The sequence below is a fragment of the Tachypleus tridentatus genome, chromosome 6 (genome assembly GCF_004210375.1).
Source record: "Tachypleus tridentatus isolate NWPU-2018 chromosome 6, ASM421037v1, whole genome shotgun sequence".
In the NCBI taxonomy this organism is placed as follows: domain Eukaryota; kingdom Metazoa; phylum Arthropoda; class Merostomata; order Xiphosura; family Limulidae; genus Tachypleus; species Tachypleus tridentatus.
Genome location: NC_134830.1, coordinates 62374821 through 62395900, shown reverse-complemented (window position 1 = coordinate 62395900; position 21080 = coordinate 62374821). Strand labels below are relative to the sequence as shown.

Sequence of the window (21080 nt, the reverse complement as noted above, 5' to 3'; positions counted from 1 at the left end):
AAACATGCTCGCCCTTTCAGCTGTGGGGGCGTTATAATGTGAGGGTCAATCCCACTATTCATTGGTAAAAGAGTAGCCCAAGAGTTGGCGGTGGGTGGTGATAACTAGCTGCCTTCTCTCTAGTCTTACACTGCTAAATTAGGGATGGCTGGTGAAGATAGCCCTCATGTAGCTTTGCGCGAAATTAAAAAAAACAAGCAAAACAGACAAAAAACCATAGTTCACTGTGTAGTTTTGTACTTAATTAGAGACAACGACTGACCAAAAATTACTTACTAATTGCCCACGTTAGTGACTCAGCTATACCTCTGAAGGCTTATAAGATTAAAAATACGGTTTTGATTCCCGTAGTGGGCAGAGCACAGATAGCCCATTGTGTAGCTTTGTCCTTGACTTGAAACAAACAAACAAGAGCAGATTTTGTAAATATTAACTTTTCAGATTTTTTTATAAATATGCTTAGCCCAGTAAAACGTTCTATTACTTCGTGTATGTATATGCGTAATGTTATATTCTCGTGAGATTTTTATAATTGTAATTGTCTTTCTAAAACTTTCTCACCTCATCAACTAACCACGTGAAAATCGAGGTCAGCGACCCTGCCACTGAAAACAGATCTTCATTCGCAAAATTAAAAATATTCGTCATCGTGCTCTGAGGTCCTTCCAGAATTAGTGTATCTGACAGTGTAATCAGAACATGCGTTCCAAAGAAGCTATTTCCTAACGGATGACGTATGCCAAGAAACATTTCGACTGCTTCGTTTTAGAGACTTTGTATTTTCATCCGTAAAAGCCACAATAATGACATCGGCCACTCCGGGGAGCTACATCACTTCACCACTGCCATACTAAATCTATATAAAGTTTCACATACTTTATTTTCTGCAAATTTTGAACCAGTCCAGAAATAAGAAATTGCTTGAGTTCTAAAAATAAGCTGAATGTATATCGTGAGAAGGACACATTCATAAATTAAGGACTACAGGAAAGCAAGATTCTTGGAAACGTCTTTATTGTCTAAATTAAGCAGAGAGTTTAAATAAAACAGCTAATTCTGACGAATAGAAATGCAGTAGAAATGCATATACTTTACCTATTTCAAGATAAATAAACTTTAACGTGTTACATTCATCATACTAAAAACGTATCTTTTCGTCTCCGTTTTAGAATAAATTTAAATTTGAAATAACTGTAAATAAACATATTACGTGTGAAGTAGTGTTAAAGTAATGGATAAAGTTTTTGATTTACAAATAAAGTAGCTAATATTAGCATGTTGTAACCGAAATACTTAAGAAGCAATACCCATGTTGCACGTTCTAGAATTTAATTGTTTAATATTAAGACATTATGCATTTTTTTATTAAATAGAAGCTGACAGGAAGTCATTTAGAAGTTTAAAACATCACTTTGCAGAAAGTAGTTTTGAATTTGAACACATCGAATAATAAAGAGTTAATTGGCACTTTCTACAGTTATTACAATGAGTAACTTAGTGATACAAGTTATTTACTTCTGAAAGAACAAGAGATCCACAGAACTTACGTATACTGAATCAACAAAAGAGTGACTGGACCAGCTAGTAAGGTGTAGTACAAATTAGTGTTCTGGACTGGACCAGCTAGCAAGGTGTAGTACAAATTAGTGTTCTGAACTGGACCAGCTAGCAAGGTGTAGTACAAATTAGTGTTCTGGACTGGACCAGCTAGCAAGGTGTAGTACAAATTAGTGTTCTGGACTGGACCAGCTAGCAAGGTGTAGTACAAATTAGTGTTCTGGACTGGACCAGCTAGCAAGGTGTAGTACAAATTAGTGTTCTGGACTGGACCAGCTAGCAAGGTGTAGTACAAATTAGTGTTCTGGACTGGACCAGCTAGCAAGGTGTAGTACAAATTAGTGTTCTGGACTGGACCAGCTAGCAAGGTGTAGTACAAATTAGTGTTCTGGACTGGACCAGCTAGCAAGGTGTAGTACAAATTAGTGTTCTGGACTGGACCAGCTAGTAAGGTGTAGTACAAATTAGTGTTCTGGACTGGACCAGCTAGTAAGGTGTAGTACAAATTAGTGTTCTAGACTGGACCAGCTAGTAAGGTGTAGTACAAATTAGTGTTCTGGACTGGACCAGTTAGCAAGGTGTAGTACAAATTAGTGTTCTGGACTGGACCAGCTAGTAAGGTGTAGTACAAATTAGTGTTCTTCACAGAAATAAATATGACTCGATTTAAGAGAGCAAACGGAACTTTACACAGCAGTAAAATTGGAAACACAAAGACAAACTGACTGAAGGGATCTCATCTGAAACAATATACGTAATCTACAGCTGAGCTCCTAGGATTCAATTTCACCTGAACTGTGCCACGTGTCCACTTCTCCACGTGACTGCCAAGCAAACAATTTCCAAGTAATCATCGGCATTTAAGAGTGCTGGACATAGCTGTGTATCAGAATTACAGTCTCGGACTAACACTGGCCAAGACTAGGTGAATATTCTTGTTTTTGCAACACTTTATTGGAAGTTACGTTTTAAACATTTTGTCGAATTAAAATACATTTATTTTCTTTGATATAAAGATATATTATTTATGATAAACTTGGACGCTACACTCTTTCCTCTATCTTCAGACTGTTTGATAAATTTAATTTTCAATAAAAATGTAAATTTGTAATTTCTATTGAAACAGTGGAGCCGTAGCTTTAGATCGAAAATGGTGTCAAATTATAAGATACTCAGTGTATGACAAATAGTTAGATTATATCTAATACAGACCCCGAAATATAAGCAAATGGAAATAAATGCAATTTAGATTTACAGTATCAAAACTTAGCTTAACAATTAATTTCGTGGAAGAACTAACAATAAGAAAGATTTAAAACTGATTATGAACTTACATATAAAAGCATTTAACATTAAATATACATCACACGGAAATATATACAAAAACATAATGACTAAAACCTGAATTATACAAAGCAAATAGTATGCTTCCATACAAAGGGCTACCCCAAATCAATTTTCCAAATTTGTTATTTTACCATGAAATACATAAATGTACTTAAAATACATAGTTCGTATTCTTTGATAGGCGGAAGATTTTCAAAATTTAGTCTTCAATACCTGTTGCAATCATCGTCCATTTGACCAAATTTCATCATAATTCATATTAATTCACTATAGATTGGAACAAAATTACAGTATTATTTGACCAGCTATTCTGATTGAAATATTTATGAATACGCACAATATTTATATATCTATATTCCAGCAGAAATACGATGTTATCGTGTTTAGTTATATTTAGCAAGATAATGTTAAACAGCTACTTCATTGGAAGGAATAACCAACAGAGAAGTTGGAACTCCATGTCTTTGTAATAATTTTAAAATATTTTATGTCTATTTTATTTTAACCTTTATACTAATTTTAACACTTAAATAAATACACACTGTCTTCTAGTACTATTCGAATGCTCTAACAGTAGACTATAGAGAAAGCTGCCAGAAGAAAACAATCTAAAGCGTACCCAACATATACAATTTTGATTATTTATATATTACAATTATGTTTTATGTAATTCGCATAATAACCATATCTGATATAAAGCGCTGGTATCAGAACCACATTTTGACATTGTATTGCTACTAAAACTTTTAGGAAAGGTATGTAACAGCTGTTTCTGGCGCAAAATATTTGCACACGTTAATAAGCCAGGAAGTACACTAACTTTATAGCACACTAAGAAACAACACTTATAAACACTGGTACACTATACGTTTTTTCTTCCTGTTGTACTAAAATAAGTGGCCATGCTGCTAACAGAGACTGTCTATTGAGAGTGTCACCTATTGTGCAGTTAGTAATTCTAGTGTATATTATTCTTGTACGGTCAGAGACCTATACTGATGATGTATTTTCTTTATTGCTGGTGTGCCTACAGGGTAAAATAATAATAATATATATTACATTTTTAATCTAACAATAAATTATTGCATTTGTGTGGTTAGATATGGTAACGCCAACTAACAGCTTACCTTGATCAATCATCTCCTCTTGTCCAAGTTTCAATGCAGGTCCACACAAGTAAATCGAGCACAATAATGTATTTACATCTCAAAGAAAATAACTTGGTAAATGAAAACAACGTGTAGTATAGTAGTTAATACATTTTCTGCATTTTGATTAATACTTACATAAAATATTAAAGTGTATAGTCTCTTGCCAAATCAGTCTTTTTTGCTTAGTGTTTCATTAGATACAAATAACGATGGAAATAATCATGGAAACACAATAGTAATACCGTAGTCAGATATGATGGATAATGGTAACTTGGTTGTGAATTTATTAATGTTAAAAAAATGTTAACACAGATACATGGTGCAAAATAGAAACAAATAAGTTGTATAGTGCATTAGTATTTTAGTTGGAACTCATTTGATTTACAAAGAATATTACATTTTGTTTTAATCTTGTCATACAGTTTATCGATGTCTGATTGTAGAATATTGTTCCAAGCGTTCTGTAATACTCCTAACGGTTCAGCCAAGTTGTTGATTTGTTCATTGGTCGAGGTTTTTATTAGAAGTTTATACGGTTCTGAAAATGTTCTTACCAGGACTTCACACAGGCCGAGACATGTTTGAAGATTGGTTTCTTTACTATCCAGCTATTGTTTTATCGCATTTCTTGCATGCTTGGGACCATTTTCTTGCTAGTCGATGAACACTTGCCTGACGTGTCATTTTCCTGATGGAATGTCTCAACAAATCAAACTCTACCTGTAGGTTCAGTAGTCAGGGTGGCATCAGTGACTGTTTCATTGTCGGTGTTGTTCATTGACTATGACACTGTATTTCCCTGTAAATAATATATACCTCCAGCTTCTTTTATTCCACCATTTGTAGCTGATGTCCATTTCTCTCTTTTATAGTGACTGCTTGTTCTCAACAACAGTTTTCTACCAGATACACATCCATGGAGACTATTTCATCCTAATGTGTATCTTACATATCATACTTTTATATGCTTTAAAATGGTTTGGTATTTTCTAATTGGTTGAAAGACAACCAATTATCATATAACTAACAAAGCAACTGGAGTCTTGTACAGTTCACTCTCATGTGAAAGGTAACACTATTGACACAGTGTTACCTTTCACGCTCTCTTCCCCAAAATTCTCATAATCACTTCCAATACTTTATAAATAATAATGTGACTGATAATAAATACATAGCTTAATAGATAGCTTCCCCAATATACATCTACTGTATAAATTAATACGCAAAAGAAATGGATCTTGATTCGGTAGCTCAATATAAGTGTACATGTATATAATAAAGCTTAGGTCTAATTTATTGCCAGAACCCCCAATACACTCATAAAAGTGATATTTTAGGTCTTAAATATGTCTGAATCATACTGTTTAAAGCATGAAGAATCATACAAAAATGAATTTAACTTAGAATGTGATTACTTACTATCTTATACTAAAATTGACAGTTCCAACCTAGAGCCCCAAAGTGTCATATTGATATGTCCGCGACTCACACCGCTAGAAATCGTGTTTCAATATCCGTGGTGGGCAGAACACCCATTGTCCAAGTAACTCCTAATTACAGCAGATGATCCAATTCTCTTATCGACTTCTCTATCTACTGGGGCCTGACTATTGCAGAAGTGATACAGTCATAGTATCTGGTCACAGGAAAGACCTGATTACCCAGTTTATGACCATTTGGCTGCACCACAAATCTAGGAGAACTTGAAATTGTGGATCTGAGTTATGAGCTACAGTGAAATGTTTCAGGTTTTGAAGCACATTTCGGTTTAATTTCGATTTCCTTCTCTTTCACGACAACTTAAACAACGTAACCATATCAAACTTTGTTGCTTTAGTTGAGGGTGTGGTATTCCTTGGGCTTGATCATGGGGAAGTTGATAAATTCGTCTGTGAGGATTTCCTGATTTACTAATGTCATGATTGGGCATACCTTTGTCCAAATTTTCGTTGGCTTTATAGTTTTGATTCAGTTATTCTGCTTGGTAGATTGTCTAGTTTCCATTGAGCTACATTTCCAGTGCAATATGGCTGTGAGTGTATCCTCCAAAACACTAGCTTACTTCTCGCAGAAGTGCATTACTGTTTAAAGAGCAAGACGTCCAAATCCATCATGGTGATTTGGTGCTTTATTACATCATTCTGGTTTTTGATATTTCTTCCTTGGAAAGTGAAGGAGGGTAAGTAACCTATTTATTTTATTTGTTACTCTGTGACTTTTTTCCACCAAGTGGTAATTTCACTTCAAGGTTTTTCAAAATGCCTGGAAGTATCAGCTTTAATAAGAATATGGTGTTCATACCAAAATCCAGGAAGTGATGTGTCAGGTATCGTGTGATTGCATATAATCTCGAAAAACATCCAAGCAATTTCTGTCGCTTTTGAGAGAAAACCTTTCTTAATTAGAATAACATCTGTCATACCAAATTTTGTCAGACGTCTGGAAAAATGGTAGATGCTGTACTTTGTAATAGTCTTCTAGTTCCATCTTCAAGCGCATCCTAGTTACTGAAGGTTCTAACTTGATACATGTTTTTAGGAAATTGGTTGGTGATCAACTTGGTGTCTTGCGTGTGTGTGTATTTTCTTATAGCAAAGCCACATCGGGCTATCTGCTGAGTTCACCGAGGGGAATCGAACCCCTAATTTTAGTGTCGTAAATCTGTAGACTTACCGCTGTACCAGCGGGGGACTGGTTTCTTGCACAGACTGTTTAATTCATTATCAAGATGAAAAGGTTACTGCTCTAATAACCAAATATTACAATTTTCTTTATCACAGAACTCGGAAGAACAAGATAATCAGTTATACAAGAAGTCTTAACCTACAACTTATATCCCTGATCTTGAAGTAGAAAGGACAGTCTTAACGATAAAAGGGAAGAAGTTAACATTTTGAAGGAAGTTCTCTTATTTCGTCCTTCCCTCTGTTGGGATTTCATTTTTATCCACTGTAAATTATTCGTCGTCTCGGATTGTTTGCTGTTTTTTAATTGCGCGCAAAGCTACACGAGGACTATCTGTGCTAGCCGTCCCTAATTTAGCAGTGTAAGGTGGGTTAAGGTGTTCGACTCGTAATCTGAGAGTCGCGGGTTTGAATCCCCGTCACACCAAACATGCTCTTCCTTTCACCCGTGGGGGCGTTATATAATGTGATTGTCAATCCCACTATTCATTGGTAAAAAAGTAGCCCAAGAGTTGGCGGTTGGCGGTGATGACTAGCTGCTTCCCTCTAGTCTTACACTGCTAAATTAGGAACGGCTAGCGCTGATAGCCCTCGTGTAACTTTGCGCGAAAATTAAACCAGAACAAAAAACAAAACAAACGAAACCACAATTTGAGTGCATATGAAAACCTCAAAGACTAGAAGTAGTACTGGCAAGGACTGAGTGAGTGTTTTTAGTTTTGCAATACTCTGCCTGTGATAAAATAATGAACATTTTATCTGAATAACATATATTGGGCTTATATGTTATAAGGACGTATCTTTTATGATACTTGAGCATCACCACATGTCCTGAAAAACCTTGCTTTAAACCATCTGTTGAGGAACAGTCTTTGGTCAGTGAACTGATCAGTTGACAGAAAACCATTTCGCACTTTAAATGCACCAGCCCACAAAACTACGTTAAACCGTTCCAACTCGTCCGTCGATAAATAGTAATTTAACAGTTTTATTAAATCGATTAAAAGTCTTATATTAATAGAACTGACCGGCTTAAAAAAGGTTATTGTATTCTCTGAATACATTGCTTGTCAAAGAGCTGTTCATAAACTTGAATATCTCTGTTGACATAAAGTTGAATTCATTTGTTGAGGAAGAGATATTTGACGCTTTCAATTCAACTGATTGAAAATCATTAACTCTCCTGAATACGCTGTGCGAGAAAACGTTGTTCCATTCTCTATACAACGGTTAATAAATAATGATTTAATGCTTCGGATGTATTGCTAGAAAAAAATAAATTAATATTTTGGGTTTAGTATTTGACATAAGGCCAGTTAGCTACTTGACCACATGCTTTTAAGTATTGCCGATGATGTCTGAATAGTGTGCTGGACCATGGATCTACCGGTCCACTGTTCGAATTTTTCCCCCAAAAATGCTCCGTACTTTGGGGTGAGCCATGGAGTCTATTATTAGAGCCAATAATATAAATAGTTAAATTAAATCTTCATTAATAACGTTATTTAGTTTCTACCGATGTTTTAAAACAGTCAACCTATTGAGTTTTCTGCGTCAACGTCCTCAACCCTTCCTTCAGTAGGGAATTCTATATTCTAACTATTTCACTTATAACACTTACTTTACATTTGCACATCCGATATATTTAATTTCTGTGGTTCATATTAATGTGATAAGGTTGCTTACTTCCAGTTATAGTACATCCTCGATTTGTCTGACATAACACATTTTCTAAATTAATGCTGACCTTAAACAGAATCCAATATACACCTACAAGTACTAAAACAATCCAGGCTTAAGACAATTTAAACGTTTATCAGGCGTTTCCTTTGTGTGCGTGTGGATGTTTTTGAGTGTAGCGTAAGATTCGTTCGTCGGACTCAAGGTAATCCGTGCTTCACGTGGGTCCGAACGTCACTTTTGTTCGACGATGGCTTCAAGTAGTTTACCACCGAATTCCTCCTTCAAATGGTTCCTAAACATACATATATTTGCATGTAAACCTTGATACCGAATAATGTTTGACTTTAAACGTGGTTTGAAAATAATTTTCTTTACAGCTTTCTAAGGTAAACATATTTATATACATTTAGCCCAGTTACGAGATAACTGCACTCTTTCTCTTACGAGATACTAGATTCTAGTACAGCGCTCCCTCTTTTAAAGTGTTTACAAAACTTAAATCTGTTCCAGAAGAAATTTCAAAAAGTTTTATTTCTAGTCACATACCAACTCGGTCATATACCAACAAACTGTTCACTTAAAATCAATTTTAGCGAAACTTTTATCAGATAAAAACCTAGAATGTTTTATCCACATATACAGAAGAGAGAATCTTCAATAGCACGGCACTTGAGATTTTGGGCAGAATTAGAGTAAATTAATCTACGATATCTCCACCCCTTGTGTTAGATATATTTTTGTCCGCTAACAATACCATGCGTCAAGCGTACGTATACCTGATTCGATTCTACTACTTATCGGGATCTCTAAAAGCCTACCTTCAAATTGAGATTCTTTTAGACAGGTTTAGGGTAAATTAATCTACCAGGCCAATTGGTCAAGTTGAAAGGATTGATTTCCTGAGTCCACAACTGCAATTAGACCCCAAATCAGTCAAGAAATGACCCGAGCTATGAGCTAAAAGTATTTACTTGAAAAAAAAAAACAACAACAGGAAACTCAGTGCCCTTCTATGAGTTACTATGTAGCAATTAAAAAGAAAGAAAACAGGTTTTAAAATTTTGAGACAAGGAGTGGCCTAAAATTAGAGCGTATAGAGCTAAAGTCAAATGGTTCAAGGTTTGAGACGTGATGTAGCTGAAGACGTTCTGTACTTTCAGCTGTGGACGCGTGATAAACATAAGTTGATCCTGTTATCTGATTCAAAGCCTTTGTGGTGGCAGATCCTGTTTATTGACTGGCTGCCTTTCTTTTGGTCAGGGCCCGGCATGGCCAGGTGGTTAAAGCACTTGACTCGTAATCCAAGGGTCGCGGGTTAGAATCCCCGTCACACCAAACATGCTCGCCCTTTTAGCCGTGGGGCGTTACGTAATGTGACGATCAATCCCAATATTTGTTGGTAAAAGGGTAGCCCAGAAGTTGGCGGTGGGTGGTGATGACTAGCTACCTTCCCTCTAGTCTTACACTGCTAAATTAGGGACGGATAGCACAGATAGCTCTCGTGTAGATTTGCGCAAAATTCAAAACAAACCAAACCAAACCTTCTGGTCAGAAGTTTAAAAATAAAAAAGTTATACCTGGTTTTTGGGGTATCTGACTGGTAATAACTGTTCATTATCTTATGGTTTGACTAATGCATCACGATAGAAACGTTGAACGACACGTTTGGCACTTTAGTTCACGTTGGTGTACTGAATAAAATCTGAAAAAAAGATAAATTATTCCATACGTGTGTTAATTTTTTTTTCCAGAAAAGATAAAACTGAAACTATTGTCTGTGATGTAGAGGCCTAAGGCATTCTTGATTGACCGTACTCTTGTGTGTAGATACAGTTTCACTATTTCAAGGCTCATTAACAAAGCTTGAGTTAGCAAACCAAAGAAATAATAACATTTTATACAATAGTTTTAGGGAATTTTGAGTCTTTATTAACTCACCATTTAGTACATAAATTATTTTAAGCTGGTATATGATAAATTAAAAAAAAAGTCAAATCGTAGTGGTAATTTTTCGTGTGATATTTGATGTTTCTTCCAATTCCAGCGAGAGCACAAAACTGAGAAAAGTACTCAGAGGTGTTTCGTACAAAGCAACTCGAGGGCTATCTGTGCTAGCCGTCTCTAATTTAGCAGTGTAAGACTAGAAGGAAGGCAGTTAGTCATCACCACCCACCGCCAACTCTTGGGCTACTCTTTTACCAACGAAAAGTGGGATTGATCGCAACATTATAACGCCCCCACGGCTGGGAGAGCAGCATGTTTGGCGCGATTCGGGCGCGAACTCGCGACCCTCAGATTACGAAGCGCACGCCTTAACGCGCTAGGCCATGCCAGACCTTCCAAATACTTAATTGAAAACGAAAACATACTTATTGATTCACTCTACCAGTTGAAACCAACTTACAGTTACGACAAAAAGTGTTCGTACCCCTGCGTCGTGAGTAGTTTGTTCCTTATAACTTAAAAAGTATCAAGATTAGGAAAATGAAAGTATGGTATATTATAAATATTATTCTAACACACATCTACATAAATTTTTATGTAAATTAAATGACAAATAAACTGTTTATAAACAAATAACCAAACATAGGAGGGGCAGAAAGTGTTCGTGCGTCTATTTTAATGGTCAGTTGTGTAGCCTTTCAGGTGAATTACTTGGCGCAATCTCTCCTCATAGCCCTCCATGATCGTTTAACAGTACTCGACTGGTATTTTCTTCCATTCTTCTTTACAAAAGGCTTCCAAATCTTGCAAGTTTTTCGGATGACGCTGATGAACCCTGGTCTTCAGCTCATGCCAAACGTTTTCAATTGGGTTGAGATCGGGTGACTGCGATGGCCACTCCAGAACGCTTATATGGTTCCTCTGCAACCAGGATTGCACATATTTCGATGTATGCAAAGTAAGAAATGTGATATTATCAAAGCCCTGCCAAACTTTCTCAGACATATAACGTAACTATCAGAATAAAGTTTTATAATGAGAACCTAATTTTCTTTTTTACGAGTACGTTTCAAATAGAGATAACGTAAACCACTACTTATGTAAGACTACTTAAAGTAGTAGTAAACTGATCAAGTAATTGAAAAAGCATGTTGTAAATGTAAAATGATGTAGTGACGGCAGTGCCAAAAAGAATGCAGGCAAGAATAAAGGAATGATTCGACTAAACACAGATTATCTCTATGTCCCTCTCAATATTAAAATTTAATGTTACACTGTAAATGCATAAGTATGAAATGATTATGAGAGCTGCCATATCGACCGACATCGTAGCAAAAGTCTATAATAATAAAGACATGTTTAAACTCACTTTGATCTTCATTGTTTGTAAGTTCTAGCTTCGTAATTACACTAACTGATGCCTACTGTGACATCACCATAATATTATGATAAACAAATTGCATACCAACAGTCAGGAATATGTAACTCCGAGCTTCACTGATATTAAAGTCAAGTATGCATTTTGCAGTACTATTAAATTTTAATATTGAATGTCATGTAGGGATGATCTATGTATAGCTATATCATCCCTATGTTCTTGCTTGAGTTTTTTTGGCACTGCTACCCCTAGATGAATTTACTTTTACAAAATGTTTGTTACTTGCGACGTGTTTACGCTACCTGAAAGTTAGTACGTTTTACGAATGTATGTGTGAACAATTTGGTGTTATGGTCACTTACTGGTTTGGTATTTTAGTAATGGTTTATTGCCTTGTTTTGGAACTTATTGTGTAGAGAAAGAAATTAAAATAAGTGACAATAATATTTCAGAATAAAACTCTGTTTTTGTTGACTTCAGTGTGCATGTTTGTATTATGCCTATTGAATACCTTGGCTATCCATACACGTAAAGTCTAATGACTCTGTGACAAAACCTGCTCATACCAAAAGACCGCCCATCACTTAATGACTTACATTTTTACAGATAGTTTTAGACATAAAATTATTCTAAATAACTTCACTTAACGTTCAGCTAATTCTTAAGAATGGTTATATTTATAAGCTGATGTTTCGTGTGACTTGTAATTTTGCTACTTTTGTGACATATTATATAATCTGTGCTTCCTTTCTTTGTTACTATACTGAATATTTTAAATAAATTAGTTATTAAACTTTCTATAAAATTAGTTAATAAATACCTTCGGAACATTATTTCCAGATTTCTCTAAAGATTTATGCTTAAGTTCTAGAAAAGCGAAACGTATACCTATTATGGTTTCATAATAAACTGGGCTAAAATTTAACTACTGCATAATGCAAGTTTTAGACAATTATAAATTGTCTTGTGGATTTACTTTTTTATTATTTTTTATATGCGAGATAGTTGAGTATTAATTAAGATAATCTACTACAATTTTTATGGAAAATAAAAATGCAAGTTCTAGTTGACAATAGCATCGTTTCTCCTATTAATGGAACTTCAACGTTCTAGCATATGTTTTATTGAGTAGAATTTCGTTATTTTTTATAAATAATGCATATAAAGAAAAAACAAAAGATTAAAAATTATTATATATATACCTTAAATTATATTAAAATAATAATCTAAAGAAAAAATAATTAAGTCATTATTTTCGTTTGTACTAGATAGCGCTAGTAACAATGCAAGTTCATGTTTTGGGCAACGCAATTTATTTTAAAAGTAGTAGATAGTTCAAATTAGTTAATATATGCAATTAAAATAATTGCTTAGTAATGTATGTGGGACACGAAAAATACATCTTGCAATATATGTAACTAACATATTAACTCTGAGCTCGTATAAATATTAAATCAACATGTAATTATTTAATATTGAGCGGTGGTCAGTTAAAGTTTACACCGACAATGAACTAAGGAACTGTGTTTGTATTCTGGATTGGGTACGTTGGCGTTATGGTTAAGCTTATTATAACTGCAATATAATACTGACGAAGGCGTATATATAGTATAGTTATGAAATAGAGGTAACAAATTATTAACAGACATAATAAACTGAAGTTTTACCGCAAGAAAGAGCTGGATATCATAACTGGAAAATCATGCACTGTGTTATTTTGAAGTTTAATATGACTATGTTTTTATCTTTTTTACTAGTCTTGCTCAAAGTTCTAGAAAAGTATTAATTGTTAATGCATGTATTTACACTATAACTGTAGATATTTGATTATTAATTTAATTTATGGACAATGTGTAACAAGACTGAAATTCTCAAAAAAATAGATGTACTCTGTTGGATGAAGTGAAGATTTTTTTTGAAAAAGAAAAAAACGTCTATGTGTAAACAAAAAAATTGGCAAAGCATTTCAAATAAGTTCTGGGACTCGGTACCAACAGAATTTAACCCTGGTATGGTGTACTCTAAGTACTGGCAGATTGAAAAGTGCATGTAGTTTGTGATATATTTCTTGTTGCTAGTATTAAGAAGCAGGGACTCCATGCCTCTTTTTTTTTCTATGTCTTTTTATTTAAACATATTGTGGTTTGGCATAAAAATGGTGAGCTGTAGTTTCAGTTAAGAAATATCCAACTAGAGAGTATACAGTATAACAAGATTAGTACATTTAGACCATTTTAAAGTAAAATAAATCTAATCTTTTTGTTTTTCTTTACCAGGTATTTTGTGAATGGTTGTGGTACTCCATTTGAAAGTCATTAAAAAAAACAATTTAGCTTCATACTTAAGAATAGCAAATTAGCAACACATCTTGTTAACCATTTACTGGTGATTTCATAATACTACTTGTACTATTAACAGTATATAACTTGTAGTTATTTGATACAACTTTCCAGAGGATAACAAAGTACAATTATAAAATTAGAAGTTTAATAAATACTTTCATATTCTACATATACTACATCTATTACAGAAATTATTTTGTACTGTATTTAAAAGATGGTGGATTTAAAGATACTGTTTAATGTGCATATGAAATATAGGAGAATTGTTGGATCGTGAAAAGGATTTGAAAGAGAGATGATACAAAATGTTTACACATGTAGCCTTTTTGGTTTTAGATGAGTCGAATATTTGAGGTATCGTGAAAGTTAAGAATCTTGTTAACTTTAGTACTACTGTATGCTATTATAATTGTGAAAGTCTGTAGTTACATGTATAACAATGATGTACAAAAATCTAATTAAGTTGTATGTACTTTAAAGAAGAAAAGTTCATTAAAACGTTACATTTATTTAATTTTACTTATTTCAACTCTGAAACATTTTTCTCTTTTACAGCATGTGTCATCAGTTAATATGAAAAACAAACATTCAAGTTAATTTAAACATGAAAAAACTATAAAAAATGTTTTCAAGAAGTGCTTACATGTTCCATTAATTTGCTGTATTTTTTAATGTTAAACATTGACTAGTTTATTTGTGACCACTGTACTCTGATTTATTCATAAATGTTTTTTTATTGTTTTTATCCTTGTTGTTTACTTGTAAAACACATAATGCAGTTTAGCATGTTGTCCTAATTTAGCAAAACTGTCATTTTTAGCCTCGCAGTCTTTGGAAAGCATATGCATGTTTTGTGGTAATATATTCCTTACAATATGGATATACATTTTTTAATTGATTTTACTAGTTGCTAATTTCAATGAAAAAGTAAAAAAGATTAATGTGATTAATTTAAATAAAATATTTAGGAAAGTGGAAAGCAAAGAAATCTAAACTTAAAGTGCTTAGAACTGCAATTCAACAAGTTTTATGAAAATGTAAACACCTCAATATTTGAACATTTCCTTTTTTCTTACAAGAATATTAACACATTTAAAATTGTATATTGAGACACTATTGTATATATTTATAATTAGTTAACCTTTTTTTAGACAGCTGTATAAAATCCATTTACAGTATATACATTTGTAGTGTTAACAATTTTTCTCTACAGTTTAAAAAAACTTAGTCTAGGAGTTAATCATACAGGAGAATTTCAAACAGAACTTACATTGGAATTATGATAACCACTTAACATGGCTGATAACGTGTACATTAACAGTGGATTTAGTCTTCAATAATTTGTATACATATACTTATTGCATTGTGTATGGGTATATAAATGTTAATTATATATAGGTGTGTGTATCAAGTTGTGAACTTTTAAAGCCAATTTTTACCAAAAACATCTTTAAATCTTCATATTTAGATGTCTGAATGATGAATCAGTGGGAAATTTCTGTTTCTATAAATATTTAATGCTTTTCAAAACTCATTGCAAGAAAAGAAGATGTTTTATATCAGAATAAAAATGAAATGCTTATTTGCACTTACGTTGTTTTTTTAATATGTGGAAGTTGTCTGTCATGTTACAAACAGCAAGTCATAATTTGTATGCCTTCTATTCTTCACAATAATACATACTCATTTTTTCATAACAAGTCCCCTGTTTCTACGGTGGTAAGTTTATGGATTTACAATGCTAACATCGGGGGGGTTCAATTCTCCTCAGTGGACTCAGCAGATAGCCTGATGTGCTTTGCTATAAGAAAACATACTTAAGAAACATATTTTCATAACAAGCAGTGAAATATATTCTATATATGTAATTTTACATTATTTCTTTATTTCTGTGTTTTCTACACTAGCCATCCCTAAATTAGCAGTGTAAGACTAGAGGGAAGGCAGCTAATCATCACCACCCACCTCCAACTGTTGGGCTACTCTTTTACCAACAAATAGTGGGATTGACAATAACATTATAATGCCCCCACAGCTGAAAGGACTACCATGTTTGATGTGATGGGGAATTTGTTTACATAAATGCAGGGTTTCTGTGTGATATAAATTAGTCAAGTATTTTTTATACTTTATCTGTTTATATATACATGTACAAGAGCTATCTATAGTTAGAGTTTGAATGCACATTGAATTGTTATGAACTTTCAAACTGAAAATTTTTTTGTGTTTACAATTCACAGGTGATAGTGTAGTAAGATTAAATGATTATTCAGACTTTGAAATGTATGTTCCCCACTGGTACAGCAGTAAGTCTGCAGATTTACAACACTAAACTTATGGATTTGATTCCTCTTGTGGACACAGCAGATAGCCCAATGTGGCTTTGCTAAAAGAAAAACGCAGCAACACATTGAAATGTGTAGGTAAGTTTTGGAAATAGGTTCAATGTGTTTAAGTCAGTTCTTTAATACAATGTATGTTTAAGTTTTATAAGCAAAAATCAGTTGATTATAAATTACAAGTAAGGTTCTTTATCTGGAAATATTTTTTTATATAATTGTAGTTGTTGACTTGTATGTTTTCTAAGTGTAAGATGTAATAATTTAAAAAAATTAACTTCATTATGTTGATTTATTTAAGATACACATATAATACTTTTGTTCTTTTTAAGTACAATATTATAAATTTCATCTTGGGATTACTGCAGTAACTGATTTTGTTTAGGCTTAGGGTAAGTACAGTGACGTAACCTCAGCTTCTTGGGATTTTGTTTGTGTATAGTCAGGGTACGAAGTTTTCTATTTAAAGCCGGACATGTCCGTTAAAAAGTCAAGTTTGACTGATACTTTCCCATCTATCCCTGGACATCGTGACTGATGGTCATATTCCTAACATATCGGACACAAATACATCGTCCCCTCAAACATAAGTGAGGCAAAAGCTGTGTATGCACAGCCCAAAGATTTTGCTTAAAAGTATATTCTATAATGAGTGGAAAATAACTTGCAAAATTTAAGATTTAATTTAAGACAAAAAAATCACATTTTAAAAAACTGTTGTGAATGCTCACAAAATGCGCTTTTCATGTCACTCCGCTCCTCCCAGATAATAACGTGACTGCCAAACATTCATGACAATCTGACCATGGCATCTGATAGTAAAAAAACTGGAAATCCTCATGATCTATTTCAGTTTGGGTTCACAAGCAAGACTAATGAATCAGAAGACAATACTATGGAACCCTGAGTGAAAAAACCCAACCCCAAGTGTTAAAGCAAAAACTGTTACTGCTAGTACTGGCGCTAAGCCTACTTGTTGTTTCCAGGATGAATGGAATAGTGGCTGACCATGGCTGGAGTATAATAATGCTACTGGACTGATGTTTTGCTCAATTTGTCAGGAATATGACCAAAGTAGTGGAAGGCAGAAGAACACCTTCATAACAGGATCTTCCAACCTGAGAGCAAGTGCTGTTAAGGAGCATGAAAGCAGTTGCACCCACAGTTTAAGTTGTCAAGCTAAGACAGCAAAATAAACACCTGATTTAACTCCCATGATGAAAGAATTGAGCAAACTTAACCAGACTGAGAAAGATCGTTTGCTTGTGCTGTTCAGGACTGCCCTTTATATGGCTTTGAATGCCAAACCATTCAACGATTTTTCAAGACTTTCTGTTGCTGCAGGAGCACAACTTTGGTATGAACTTAACAGAACATTATGCCAATGATGAACAAGCAGTTATCATTACAAAGTATATTGCAGAAACAATTAAAATTAATGTCAGATCTTACCTGCACACCTCATTATTCTTTGACATTATGACTGATGGCTCAACAGACACTGCCAACATTGAGCAGGAGATAGTCTATGTAAGATACTTGGACAGTGACTGTTACCCAGTAACCCACTTACTGTGTCTGCAGTCAGTTGAGAAGGCTGATTCTGAACATTTGCTACAGGCACTTAGTTCAGGTAAAGGTTTCTTAATTACCTGGGATGAGAATTTTCTGTATTTATCCTGAATTCCTAATTAAGAAAAATTAAAATGGGCAATATTTCATGTACATTTGTGTTTTAATTCAGGTTTACATAGTCATTTCATTATTAATATACATCAGTGAAAACTCAAGCATTTTTCAATTGATTTAAACCAAGAAGAACCATATATTTACCACTGACAGAATTGGAGCTTAACCTAACACAACTAGCGTAATAGATAATGGAGCAATTTAATTTTCCAAAGTACAAATTTACATTTTTTTTTTTACAGAAAGTAATTAATATTGGGTACTAATTTTTTGTACTTGCAACATTGTCCATATATGGCAAGTTTCTCAACTGGCTTGAATCAATTGTATGCCTGACAGCTGATGGGGCAGCTGTCAATTTTGGCACAAATAAAGGATTTGTCAACAGACTGAAGGTGCAAAAACCTTATTTGACAGGGATCCACTGTGTTATTCACAGATTGCAAGCCACAAGACTTGCCAAATCAGATGAGTCCCTAGCTAGTAGTGCAAGTGGATTGTGGACCCACATGTTAAGTCAAATTACTGTTGAGGATGGTAAACCTTTCCCTGGATTAACATTGTTTGCCTTGGTATGTCTCATGCAGGTGATTTCCATGTCATCTGCTGAACCAGAACGTGGATTTTCCCAGATGGCAGTAATTAAGGATGACTGGCAGTCCAAACTAATAAATGATTCTCTTAATGACTTGATGACAATAAAATTAGCTAAGAATAAGACCTGTGATCTTACAAGCATATGATTACTATGCAAGTCTGTAGAATCCTGGTGGAAGGACAGTAAAAAAACCAGACGATTTGTGAGTCCACATGGAACTCACACATATAGAGACAATAGAGATACTGAGTCTACATCAGCTGATGTCTTAGTGCTGGATGACTAAATCTACGAGTTTGATTGATGTGTCATTTTGCATGGATACAAGGCTTATTGCCACTTGCTTTGAAATAATGTTTCAGTGCCATAAATAAAATGATTCTGTTTTATATAATAATTGTATGTACTTGATTTCTTGTTTTTGGTAATGTACGGTGACAATTTGCTAAAATTTCAAATGTCTGGCAAGTTTCACTGTCCAGCAAGACATGTATCCTGCTGAAAATTTAGAATATTTCTACCCCTAGTAGTCATCATATTTAGTTATTTATGTGTAAAAAATTACCAGTTTTATATATTTTACCTTTGAAATAACTTTCTTCTCTGATAGCATGTTTGTTAAGATTAACTTTCAAAATAGATTTCGTAAAATGTTTGGGACTTAGTTTTGTTTCACTAACTGGTGACTGTATTTTGAATAATGTCTTTTCTGTAATGTAATGTATACAGTATTTTCTATGTACATCTGTAAATTCAAGTAACTACTAATGTTAGTAGTATACAAGTAATACAAGTAAATACTAATTACAAGTAACTACTAATTGGCTACTGAAACTAATGAATCTCATGTTTAAAAAAATTATCCTAGTTATGTTTTAGCCTTCATACATATTTAATATTTCACTGCATTTGAATTGGAGCTATTAATGACATACAAACTCTATAACTTGGATTAATAAGAGGTATGTCAATGGTTTTATCCTTTATAACTTGATTTTTTAAAGTTAGTAACAGAATTTGGGACATTTATTTTTGTGAAAATACATATGTGGTGTTAATGGATATTTAGTAATATATTTATTTCTAATTATCATTGCTCAAAAATAACTTCCAGCTATAGAATATTTTGCACAATGTTTTGGACAGCAAATTGTTATATGAGTGCTTTTCAACTGAGGAATTAGTATATACTAAGCATAAATATCTTAGAAACAATAATCTATGCCTTAATATTTCACTTAATAGGAGTTTTGAAAAAAACATAAAATAATTTTGATTTTATATGCTATGCCACATTTACCATCTTGCACAAAGTAAACATTTCAAAATGCAAAACAAAAATAGGGTTGAATATTATAATGATTTTGAATATGTCAGTGACATAAAAAAAACACAGTTAATATAAAGTTGCAGTGGAACAGAATGTATCAAAACTGCATTTTGACATTTTGTAAGCTGTGTGGTGCCACAGAAAATTGATTGCTTTTAATGCAAGATATTCATAAACTCGTATTATAAAGATTTGCTCAGCTGAGGTGTAAAGAATTTCTAAGATGAGAATATCTCTTTTACTTGATGGCATTGAAAAACACAGGAATATGATTAAACTTGGAGCACTAGGGCCATTCAGAAAGAAATCTGTAACAAGTTACAGCCACTTTAAAAAATAGTATGAAATCTTGTTAGAGTTAAAAATCCATAAATACAAAGTGCAGAGTGAAAAGCCATTCAGTTGTCCCACAAACCAACATAATGAAGAAGAATCTTCATTTGGAAAAGTGAAAAAAGTTATGTGTACACAAGTTGTTTTCATGCTAATTCATATGAAGACATACTGATAGTTATCATATGTAGTACTTCTGAATATCTGTATAATTAGGTTATCAAAATGGCCACTCTGAAACTTATTTTCATACATGGTTTATAGAGAGCAAGCAATGAGCAATATTGTGCTTTGGACATGACAACCTCAATAGTCAATTTTGCAGTGGAACTACACTGTAAGGCTATTTTCAAAAGACGTTGTTGCTAAATATTGAATGGCTGGAGGTAACAACATGGGTTGTAACGACATCAACATTTCCACGTGCACAATGATCTTTGTATAAAACTGACTGTGGTAATGGGAAATTACTTACACAGGTTAAGTTAATAAACTTTCGTATTTTTTGCAGTGGTGTTTTGAGAAAGTACTTTTCAAACACAGTTGGTTTAATTTGTATGTATGTATTATAACTTTACATTCAAGTTACAAATTTATGGAGTTCAAAAAAACTAAGGAAAAGTGGTATCGTTTACAACTAATTTTGGATAGTTGTTTCACCTTGTGACATTGCACTTTCCAAGAATAATGGTCTGTTTAAAGAGG

General features: G+C 33.5%; 2 long non-coding RNA genes across 2 annotated transcripts in view; one reads left to right on the top strand and one right to left on the bottom strand.

The window, feature by feature from the left end:
* Positions 1-3543: 3543 nt before the first annotated feature.
* The window catches only part of LOC143252669 (uncharacterized), a 19098-nt gene continuing 1561 nt past the window's right edge, over positions 3544-21080 (bottom strand). The window contains exons 2-4 of the long non-coding RNA XR_013029100.1: positions 15680-15887; positions 10000-11287; positions 3544-8714 (exon numbers count right to left, since the gene is read on the bottom strand). This is a non-coding gene — a long non-coding RNA (uncharacterized LOC143252669). The remainder of the gene's footprint in view (positions 8715-9999; positions 11288-15679; positions 15888-21080) is intronic.
* The window catches only part of LOC143252670 (uncharacterized), a 26998-nt gene continuing 18684 nt past the window's right edge, over positions 12767-21080 (top strand). The window contains exons 1-2 of the long non-coding RNA XR_013029101.1: positions 12767-13287; positions 16327-16509. This is a non-coding gene — a long non-coding RNA (uncharacterized LOC143252670). The remainder of the gene's footprint in view (positions 13288-16326; positions 16510-21080) is intronic.